At 37.6% G+C, this 12,500-nt stretch overlaps 1 protein-coding gene across 2 annotated transcripts in view; it reads left to right on the plus strand.

Annotated features, from left to right (window-relative positions):
- Positions 1-12,500, plus strand: part of LOC144978456 (uncharacterized) — a 548,967-nt gene that overhangs the window by 154,715 nt on the left and 381,752 nt on the right. The window lies entirely within an intron of this gene.

The raw sequence follows: 12,500 nt of genomic DNA on the forward strand, positions 1-12,500 counted from the left end.
AATAAAGACGTTTATACATCACGTTAAATCCAGGTGGACGACTAACAAGTCTTGTCATGTCTACGACATAGTCCAAGATTTGTTGTTGCCATCTATCTGGATTGTAGGTTGATCGGATTGCTGGATGTGTTAGACCTGACATCATATCATACCAACTTGTGCGGCTATGTGGTCTAGTTGTATGACAATCGCTTTCGGATCGGAAGGTCCTGGGTTCGAGCCTCGCTCGGCGCATAGTTGAGTCCTTGTAGAAGGCTCTTTCCGCACATTCTCTCAGGTGTAAAATGAGTTCCAGGTCTTTAACAGCGTTGTCTCTGTCCTAAAAAAATTGTAATATCGCCTAACAGGCGTGCTGTCCCGTCCTAAATGTTAAATGTTAAATGTTCCTGTTGGCCAGGGACCCCTCGTAAAGCGCTTTGAGCACGTTAAATGGATTTTGCTCTATATAAAAGCTCAATATCTATTAAATAACAAGAAATTATTATTTTTGATTCAACACTGAAGAAATCGGTATAGACTGTGGCCCCCGTGGCTCTGGGGGATTTACTTTTATGCCCGTCACTGACCGTAGCCGTCGACGACAACACCACGTCAACGTCCTCTTCAACTCCAATCTTACAAGTCCCAACTCCGAACAGCCAACCTTTGAAAGGTAACAGCGACTCTGAGTGATGTGAGGACAGATGGGCACACAGACCATGGATGGGCATACCCACAGACTAGATGGGCATACCCACAGACTGGATGGGCATACAAACAGACTAGATGGGCATACACACAGAATAGATGGGCATACCCAAAGCCTTCATTTTTGTCTTATTTATTTTATGGTCGAATTGCATATGGCCATTAATGACTTTGACATTTTCGGATTTCTAACATGGTCTGTCATTTCCTGATCCTTTCTGATAGTTCCCTATTTAAAAAAAATTGTTTGTATCTGCACCAAGGTAGGTCACGTGTCCAGGTGTTTCTTGGTCTTCCTCTTTTTACTCTTCTTTTAAAGGTTCCATGTCGGTGCCGGTATCAACCGGCATGAAAATCAGGCCATGGAGAAATGATATTTCCAAAAATATTTTAGTTTTCCTTTTACCAAGCGAAAAAATTAACATTGAAAAATGTGAATAAAAGTTTCAATTTAATTGTCAATAATAATAAATTATGATGTGGGCGTTCAGGGTTTCTCATTTATTGTGAGCCAAGAAGTTGAAGAATTGGATATAAATAGATGAATGTGAGATGGTAGTGGACGGTGTAGTTAAGGCAAATAACACACAACAATGAATGGACTCATGGGATCTGCAGTGTGATACCTAGTTTTGTTTGTAAGGGTGTTTTTTTCTTGGTTTTAAACATATTTTGCTAGTTTTGTTTGCTTGTTTTTAGATCTTGGGGTTAGTTTCTTGTTGTTTTGTTTGTTATGGGTTTTTTTTGTTTTGTTTTGTTTTTTGTTTACTGATTATTATTTTCTTGGCGGGGGGGGGGGGGGGGGGTTTTTTTTTTTTTTTTTTTTTTTTTTTTGTTATTTGGTGGTTAAAAAAAAATTTGTGTGTGTGAGGGGTGGGCAAGGGATGGGTTCGTTTGTTTGTTTGTATTCGTTGGGTTGATCTTTTGGAGTTGTTTTTCCAGCAACCATGGGAATTTAGTTTTTATTTAGATACTTGGCTCTTTCTTGTATGTCTGCAGTGAAGTATGACAATAATGATTTGATCAAGTCCATGAATTGTTGTGTTCATTTTATCTTTCTTGTTCTTTATATTAAACATGTATTTTATTATGGTCGTCTCCCGTCAATAAGAAAGGGAGATAAGCCATGATCGTGTAATGACTATTTCTATTGTGTAGACAGGGTAATTATCACAATCACTGTGTGTATGATGGGATTTTAATAAGTAACCCCGGCTATAGAAAGCGAAACGTGTAGCCTTTCATTACTCTTGTTATGTCAAGCATAGCTTAGTACGATTTTGATTTCTATTCATGCCGGGTTTATGTGTGATTCCTGGTAATAATAATAATAATAATAATATTTGAGAAAAAAGGTGTCCTTCAGCGCCATTAGGCCCATGGAGTCAGAGGTTATCCCGGTTTGTATACCGTGAAAAGGACAATAGCACTTGCATGCTACCTTTTGGATAGAACATGATACTAGCCTATCGCAAAGTACTTTCCGTCAGATCCAGCAACCCAAATCACTGCTAAATGGACGGGATTTCAGAAAGAAAAAAAATCTCGATTTCGTCCAGCATCGATCTAGGTCCCTTTGCGTATGAAGTAAGTGCTCTACCAACTATTAGAGAACACAATGACAATATGGCAGGAACAAGCAGTGACATTTAGCATCAAAAATAGACAAGAGTATCGTCTTTGAGACAGTGTCATAAAAAAAAGAAGAAAATGGGGTGCTGCAAGAGTCCCAGGATAGAGGTCTGTTATTATTCGATGGGATCAGAGAATACTACGAAAGAGCAGCAGGCCACGAGACAGTATAGATAGTATGCAGATGACGTCACTCAGGCCTTTGTTATTGTTTTTGCCATCCGCATTTGTGAGTTTATCTCACTAAACTGTATTAACCAGACCATAAAAGTTCATGGTTACACAGAGTTTCTGTGTTGGTCCGTTATACTTCCGAATGGCAATGTTGTGAACTCCTTGGCCAAGCGCAATCTATCTATATAAAAATAAATAATTCGGGCTTCTTGTAAGCCAAGCTAAAAATTTCTGACAGCGTTAAGATTCGTTAACCCTCTCCTTACCACCTACAGCAAAATCGTCACATTTTTTTACGACACAATGTACATTTTTCTCATTCAGATTTATTTTGTCCATCACAAACTTTGAAGAATGATCTTTGTTTGATTAATAAGAACATAAAGTTGTTTTGTAAAGAGCTTGTTTGAGTTTAAAAAATCAATTTTTCCGCTGGGTTAGCCTGTCATTTTGGGAGAAAAAAAACTGAAAAAGGTCGGCAAGGAGAGAGTTAACCAGTTAACTGCCGTATTCTGGAAATAATTCGTTTTTAATTTAGAAATTTGGCCAGAAAACTCGCCATTCGAATATCGATCGATTTAAATGACACTCATCTTGGCAATATCTCTCAAACCTGGGACTTCTCGAAAGAAAGAAAGAAAGAAAGAAAGAAAGAAAGAGAGAGAGAGAGAGAGAGAGAGAGAGAGAGAGAGAGAGAGAGAGAGAGGAACATGGAAGGAGGGAGAGAGAGGAAGGACTGATGAAATGAAATAATATTATTTCAAGCCTGTCGTCGCACACCACCAACCACTTTGACAATTTAATTTGGCAAGCTAATTAATTACGATTTTCTTGTCCAAGGCAACATCGATGTGATATTTCAATAGACATTAATAGATTGGATTTCTTTAAATGATCTCTCTCTCTCTCTCTCTCTCTCTCTCTCTCTCTCTCTCTCTCTCTCTCTCTCTCTCCCTCTCTCCCTCTCTCTCTCTCTCTCTCTCTCCCTCTCACTCACTCTCTCTCTCTCTCACACACACACACACAGACACACACACACACACACACCATATATAGGCATTTTCTTATTGATGAGTACATTATAAATTTTATTTTTTTGATTCCATCCATTTTGTTGAATGTCAATTTCATTTTGTAATACTTGCATAGTTAATGGGTGCGACTGTTGTGTATCTGTTTGGCTGGGTACGAGTGTGTTTATGGTTTGATAAGTATATTGTAAAGCGCTTTGAGGCTTCGGCTTTTAGCGCTATAAAAGAACACTTTATTATTATTATTATTATTATTATTATTATTATTATTATTATTATTATTATTATTATTATTATTATTATTATTATTATAATATACTACCTGCCTATCAATCTATCTATCTATATATCTATCTCTCCCTCTCTCTCTCTCTCTCTCTCTCTCTCTCTCTCTCTCTCCAATCCCATTCATCGTATCCATAAAACCAAACCAAATTGAGAGAGTGCACCAATAGGACACATCACAGCAGGCGGTTATTCATTGATAATGCAGGCCGTGCAAGACACGCCATGTATTAACGTTTTCTGTTTTCCCCCTCATTGTGTTATAGTTGAATGGGTAGCCTCCATGTTTTATTATTATTAGCCATCTATCTATCAATATCATTACTTTCGGTTGTGTGGTCTCGTGGTAAGACGCTCTACTTTTGACCTGCAGTTCTCTGGTTTGAGACAGAAAAGTGAGTGGAGCAGGCATTTATGTTGATTACAACTAGAGATGAAGTGAGTAGGAAAGTGCCAGAAGACAATAGAGAATAAAAATTTCGGGATCGTGGATAGTTCATACGGTAGAGTCACGCTCTCCCCGGCCAGGCGGAGTTGTCGTACCAGTAAGGTCGCGGGTTCAAACCCCCATCACCGCCGCGAAATTTTTATTCTCTTATTGTCTTCTGGCACTTTCCTACTCGCTTCATCTCTGGTTTGAGACCCGCAGTGGGCGTCGCCAAGATAGAACAAGCTCATTCTCACATTCTCATTCTCTTTCTGTAGCTTTTTAGATGTTGAATGAATACCTGGCCGATTTTTTGGGGAATTTTATTTTCGTGTATTTTTTTTTCTTTCTTGCTTTATCTGATGCTGTTTCAGACACACCATTTCAGACCTTTTAAAGATGAACAATGTAAACTCATATATATCACATACACACATACACAAATGATATGTAGACATGCAGACAACATAATATACACATGTTAACGAGATGGCGTCAAGAATCGTGATTACGGTAGCATACCTGAAAGGATTGTGCCCAGCTGGACAATTCAATAGATAGTTCGAAGATGACGTCACACAGGTCTCTGTTATTGTTTTTTGCCATCCGCGTTTATGAGTAATGCTCACTGAACTGTATTAACCCGACTATAAACGTTCATGGATACACACAGTTTTGTGTGTTGGTCCGTTATACTTCCGGATGGCAATGTTATGAGCTTCTTAGCCAAGCGCATACTATCTATAGGATTAGATTAATCACGGTGGGCATTCAAAACAGTATAAGATTTTTTTCCCCCTGTATATTAATATCTACAGTCATTATAGACAAAACTAGTCTTAGTTATTCCCGTTGACGACGTGTCTTTGCCTTTTAGTCTGTCTTGGGTCTTTGAAATAAAACATGCTGCAACCCTTTACACATCAGAAATTATGGGTTATTTTGGACATTCTTTTCAAGTGGAACATTGACGAGTAGTCGCTTGTGGTAAATAAAAATAAAAATCGTCCCAATAATTGGGTAACCTCTTTGGTGTAGAGGATCCCTATTGCTCAGTTGGTAGAGCACTCGCTTTTACACGCAAAGTGACCGTGATCGATCTCGGGTGCAGTCGAGAGCTTTTATCTGACTCCCCTGTCTACCCGGCAGTGAATGGGTGGCTGGGTCTGTTAGATCTGGTTGTAAGTACTTTGCGATAGACCAGCGTCCTATCCAAATGATGGCAAGCAATTGTCATTGTTCGTTTCACGCTATAGAAACAGGGATAAACTCCGGCTCCACCGGCCTAACGGCTCTGAAGAACTACTTTTATTCTGTGGTGTAATAGAAGGAAAACATTTACAACATCTCTAAGAGCAAATCTTTACTTTAAGCTAATGTCCCTTATATAGATAGAATGCGCTTGGCCAAGGAGTTCACAACATTGCCATCCGGAAGTATAAAGGACCAACACACAAACTCTGTGTAACCATGAATGTTTATAGTCAGGTTAATGCAGTTTAGTGAGAACAACTCACAAACGCGGATGGCAAAAACAATAACAAAGGCCTGAGTGACGTCATCTGCATACTATCTATACTTAAGTTGACGTGATCCGAGAACATTACGAATACCATCGCTCTTAATCGTGAATGGCATTAGCTCTGCTAATTTCATCCTTTTCATTGAAACTGGTTTCTTCATTTTCTTAATGTGATATTCTAATCAATCAAGTCAACATCAATTAACTCTATTTTAATCAATTAACTAACTCAAGCATTCGTTGAGAGTGACCTTGACCTCGAGGTCAGAGAAAAGCAACTGTTCCGGTTCCGCTTTCTCCGCGTTGAAGAACGGTAATTATGATGCATCCACAGTCTGTCACTGAATTATTCCCCCCTGCAGTGATGGGGCATTTAATTTGATTATCATCTGTGTTTGTAAACAAGCTGGAGTTACCGCCCGCTGATAGCCGGAAGTTTGGGAACCAAATGTGGACAGGAAATCGAATAATGAAATCTGATAACTTTCACCGATAATCTTGTTACGTGTGGAGTGAAAAAATGGCAAATCTAAAAAAAAAAATATGAAAAATTGGCTTGGCAGCTTTGTCTCGTCAAATGGGAAGCAGAAGTCGTGACGTCACACCTTCCTCTCTTCCGGTTTAAAAGGTATGGGAAATGTGATTTTTACCAGTCACCAGGAGGACTAACAATGGATAGGGTACAAATTGAATCATAAGGTGGCATAATTATTTTAGTAGCAAGGTGAATAGGATATTCGTGTGATTCCGGGGCGTAGAACAGCGAGGATGGGTGATATTTATTGATGACATGCATTTATTATATAGATAGAATGAAGTTGGCTTCACTCAAGTCTTTGTTATGTTTTTTTACCATCAATGTTTATGAGTAATTCTCACTAAGTTGTATTAACCAGACTGAATAAGTTCATGGTTACACATAGTTTTGTGTGTTGGTCCGTTATACTTCCGGATAGCAATATTGTGACTTCTTAGCCAAGCGCATATTATCTATAGATAGTATGCAGATGACGTCACTCAGGCCTTTGTTATTGTTTTTGCCATCCGCGTTTGTGAGTTGTTCTCACTAAACTGTATTAACCAGACTATAAAAGTTCATGGTTACACAGAGTTTGTGTGTTGGTCCGTTATACTTCCGGATAGCAATATTGTGACTTCTTAGCCAAGCGCATATTATCTATAGGCTAAATAAGAAGATGCCATCATTCTAAAGCCAGGCGACCAATTCACAATACATGTAACCAGTCCTCCCAATGGGATCGGAACCAGTATTATGACGTCACACTATCGCGAATTCTTCCATAAAAGTCCCAGGTTTGAGAGTTTTTGCCAAGATGAAGATCATTTAAATCGATCGATATTTATATGAAGGACGAGTTTTCTGGGCACATTTTTAAAGACATGTTTTTCCAGAGTACGGCAGTTAACTATTTAAGACGCTAACACCTCTTGAAGACCACACGTTTTTCTATTTTATCACGACATGGGCGTTAAAATACGGGCCTAAATGGGCCATAGTCATGACAATAACGATGATTATAATGCTTGAGATGATAATAAATACCAAACGGTCAGCAGACGCCGATACTGCCGTCCTCTGGGAAAAAAAAGACATTTTGGCCAGAAAACTCGTCCTTCAAATATCGACCGATTAAACTGACTCTCGTCTTGGCTAAAACTCTCAAACATAGAACGTCCCGAAATCCCAGGATTTCGAGATTATATAATATATAATCTAACTTTTGTATAGCGCAATATCCACTAAACGTGCTCATTGCGCTTTACACGATTTTCCTAAACTGAGGGTCATTTTAATCCATCGATATTTGAAACACGAGTTTTCTGGCCAAAAATTTTAATACATGTTGTTTTATTTTTGGCTTTTTTTTTTCAGAATGCGGCAGTCAACTATCTTAATCAGCGGCATATCCAGTGGGCGTTGAGAAAATAGAAAATAAAACAAGTCTAGAAATGCACCAAAGTCATAACTGTGATAATGATCAGTTTGCGCCAATAATCCCAGACGCCTATCAAAAGCCCATAGTGTCCGTTCCCCCCCCCCCCCCCCCCCCCCCACCCCACACACACACACACAATAAAAGCGACATGCACATTCCGCGCCATAACGCACACACCGTAGATCAACAATCACTCTGATAATGGGGTCCGAGTAGAAGCCTCCTAGGTGGACAAGAGGAAATAGAGTTGTCTCTCTTTATTATCTGTTATCCGTTCTACTACAGAAAAATTGCAGGTGAAGGCCGTTAGCAGCACATTCGACACTATTTTGATAATGTGTGAATATATAGATAGAATGAAGTTGACGTCACTCGGGTCTTTGTTCTTGTTTTTTTGTTTTTTTTTTGGTCATCCACGTTTATGAGTAAACGAAGAAAAAATGTTTATTGATATCAATGGTGAGGGTAGCAAACAATTTGCTGTTGTCTGTTTAACGCTACCGAAACCGGGATAAACTCCGGTTCAGTGGGACTGATGGCTCTGGAAGATTACATACTTACAATATCAGTAGTTCGTTATGCCAGAAAGTCAATATATAAGGGGAAATAATAAGAGGAATCTATGGAGAAAATCCAAAATATTATATTCATTATTTCCGTCAATTCGTTAAATGCGTATTCGATATAAGTGTACTCTACTCTGTTATGTAATTATAAAAAAATACGTATATATAGCGCTCTACCTCCAGATAAGTGCTCAGCGGCACTTTACATTTTCACATATGTCATTCAGGCATTCATTCAACACATTAATTCAGTAATAAAATACAACTCGTCTGTTTTGAAAACAAAGGTAAAGAAACACACACACAATCACACACGAAAGCACACACACACACACACACACACACACACACTCTCTCTCTCTCTCTCTCTCTCTCTCTCTCTCTCTCTCCATCTCTCTCTCTCTCTAACACACACACACACACACACACACACACACACAACTTACACCAATCTTTTACATAAACATTAATTACAAAGTCTAACTGAAGAAATTTAATTGTATGTGCATATTTTTCTCAGTATATTCGACATAATCAATTTATTATATTATATAGATCGGCACAGATTGGGATTACATTGTTGTTCCACGTGAACCACGTGACCGATAAAAATAACGTCATCTGGAGTGGTTGCCGTGGATATTATTTGTTTATTTTGTATCAATATCTGACAATGATTCCAGTTCTACAAATTATGATGCTATCGCTATCATAGCTAAAGCATCAATCGCTCTAAAGAGCCGTTCCCATAGCACGTTTTAGGATATCGGCAGTAGGACGGACATACAAGTAATCAAATTGATAAAGATTTAGCTTTTTTTACCGTCTGGGATGGTTTTTTTGTTTCTCGTAATTTTGATTCTTGCTTTGTCTGGCACTGTTTTATCCAAAAATTTTCAGATCTTTATCAAGGCACAAAAAGCGCTTCGTGAATATTTCCAATAAGTGTATCAATTTTAAAACCACACTCGATCGTATATTTGGACAATATTGTAGGACCCAGACTTAAATGTCGATCAATGAATTATCCAATTCAATTGCGGCAAATTGGGATGGGACGAGAGATACGTCTTCATTCATCAAATTTATTGGGTTTTTCCAATCATAACAAAAATATATATAATGAATAATATTATTACGTGATATAGCTAGATACAACAATTATAGTGTGATGATTGAATAAATACATCATATGTGCGGCTATGTGGTCTTGTGGTACGACACCCGCTTTTGGATCGGAAGGTCGACCTTCGCTCGGCGCACAGCTGCTGAGTCCTTGGAAAATGCTCTTTATTCACATTATCTCACCGTACTCATGTGTAAAATGAGTACCTGGCCGTTAACAGCGTTGTCTTTGTCCGAAAAAATTGTAATATCGCCTAACAGGCGTCATGTCCCGTCCTACATGTTAAGTGTTGCTGTTGACCAGGGACCCTTTGTAAAGCACTTTGAGTACGTTTAGTGGATATTGCGCTATATAAAAGCTCAATTTTTTAAAAAATATGTATGTTGTGCCTAGTATTGATTACAATCTAGGTGCCTTCTAACATGACCGTAGAAGGCGAGTTTTTCTTTGATTGATGATCACTGAAATATCATCCCATAAAATTCATTTGTAATGAGATACGAGAAAGCACAATACCCAAGAAATCACGTGATCTGGGATTTTTGCGACAACACCGAGTCATAATGACCCTCCTCCCCTTTCTACCGTCCCTGCAGGCGTCATTGTTATCTACCTTTAATGAATCATTTCACCGTTAATGATGTGTTTGAAATTGAACTGCTCAGGGTAGAAAGTGGGGTAGAGTCGTACATATATATATATATATATATAATATTCCAAGTATAATTATAATTATTTAACTAATACAACATTGTTTCCAGCGTTAGCTCTCATCAAGAGGAAGATGAGAGCTACCGCTTGAAACAATGTTGTACAAGTTAAATAATCATAATTATACTTGAAATGTTTTATAAATAGCTCATTTTATCAAAAAGTTGAGCACTATTTTATTTCATGGTTTTGTTTTTATAATTTATATATATATATATATATAACTCTCTCCTTACCGATCATTTTCAGTATTTTCCCAAAAAGACAGGCTTACCCTGCAGAAAAACTAATTCTTTAAACAAAAATCAAAAAATCACTCCACAAAACAACTGTATGTTCTTATTAATCAAACAAAGATCATTCTTCAAAGTTTGTGACGTACAAAATAAATCTGAATAAGAAAAAATGTATAATTGTTTCGTAACAAATGTGACGATTTTGCTGTAGGTGGTAAGGAGAGGGTTAATGAGTCCACAGCTTCTAGCAAAGTCCCAGGTTTGAGAGTGTTTGGGGATTTTTTTTCCAAGATGAGGGTCATTTAAATCGATCGATATTTAATTTGAAGGACGAGTTTTCTGGGCAAAATGTAAAATACGTGTTTTACCAGAGTACTGTAGTTCACCAATAAATCGAAGCACAAAATAACATGCCAATATTCTAGTCATAACATTGATCACATTATACGAGTATTTAAAATACACAGTGTCATGGAGTCTGTTCTTGTATCAATGATCCACATCATTGATCAAAGTGGCCAAATCGCAGTTTCACTCAAAATTTATTATATCTGTCCGACGTGCACTTATTTTAAGGTCTAATAACCCAATTCGTTTAGGCCCCATTGTTGTAATGGAAATCTCAAAAAAAAAAAATAAAGAAATGAAATATTGTGAAGTGCATTAAAATGGAGATAAAGATAAAGGGAGTAAATCTGACTCATGAATGAACAACACAAAACAAACGACGTTTCGGCCTTTGGTCTTTATCAAGTAAAAACAGAATACATATATATTTACACACCTCTTTTTATTAGTTTGAAGTGCATTAATCATGGTTAATCCGTTGGAATGAGCTATATCAATTTCAGATGTATATTAAAAAATTTAATAATTTGGGGGGGGGGGGGGGGGGGGGAGGGAGAAAAAGAGAGGAAGAGAGAGATATAAACAATGAGAGATAGAGAGAGAGAGGGAGAGAGAGAGAGAAAGAGAGAGAGAGAGAGAGAGAGAGAGAGAGAGAGAGAGAGAGAAAGGAGTGGGTGAATTCTGAGAGAATGTTTATTGCAAAAGAACGCCGAACAGTTGAATTTTACAGTGAAAAATCGAATCGTAATCCTTAATAAGGGGGAAATGAAACTCATCCTGATATTTATTCACTGAGGTGAAACACTGTAGCAATGTTTATTTATTTATTTATTTATTTATTTATTTATTTATTCATGCATTTACCTGTTTAATTATTTTTTACTTATTATTTATTTATTCATTCATTTATTATTTATCTATTTTATATTATCCTTTTATTTATTCTCATCATATATTTGTTTATTTTATATTTATGTATGCATTTATCATTGTCCAACACGAGACACGGCGCGCACCACCTCTGCCATCAAAACCACATTATGGAAAGGAATAGCATACTATTGTACGCAGGCGATTTGTCAATTCCCCCCCCCCCCCCCCCCCCCCCCACCATCCCCGCCTTCTATTTCCCTTTATGCGTTATTATCTGGGTTTGACCTATTAGTAACACGATGACCTATGTGGTTAACTGTTAATGAGTGGTGCCAGAGTAAGGCTGGTAGTCACCCTTAGGGGGGCATCAGACTGGGGCCGTGGTTAGATCAAAGGCCAATGATGTTCATATCATATTGACAGTGACATTTTCACAGGTTTACGGTCTTGTTATAATATTGTTGTGACTATACACTGTCTGTACGTGAGAAGGTGGGGTGGGGGTTGGGGGGGGGGGGGGGTAAGAGAGGATATTTATGGATAGATAGATAGGTAGATAGATAGATAGATAGATAGATAGATAGATAGATAGATAGATAGATAGATAGATAGATAGATAGATGGATGGATGGATAGATGGATAGATAGATAGATAGATAGATAGATGGATAGATAGATAGATGAATAGATATATAGATAGGTGGATGGATGGATGGATAGTCGATAGATAAATAGATAAATAGATCAATGGATAGAGAGATGTATAGATAGCTAGATCGATAGATAGATGGATATATAGATGGAAATATAAACAGATAAATAGATAGATAAATAAATAAATATAAAATAGATAGATAGATAGACTTTCGAAGTCCCAGGTTTGAAAGATTTTGTAAAGATCAAAGTCATTTAAATCAATCGATA

This window comes from Berghia stephanieae, chromosome 8 (assembly GCF_034508935.2).
Source record: "Berghia stephanieae isolate SIO BIC M18660-M18661 chromosome 8, UCSD_Bste_1.3, whole genome shotgun sequence".
Taxonomy (NCBI): Eukaryota; Metazoa; Mollusca; class Gastropoda; order Nudibranchia; family Aeolidiidae; genus Berghia; species Berghia stephanieae.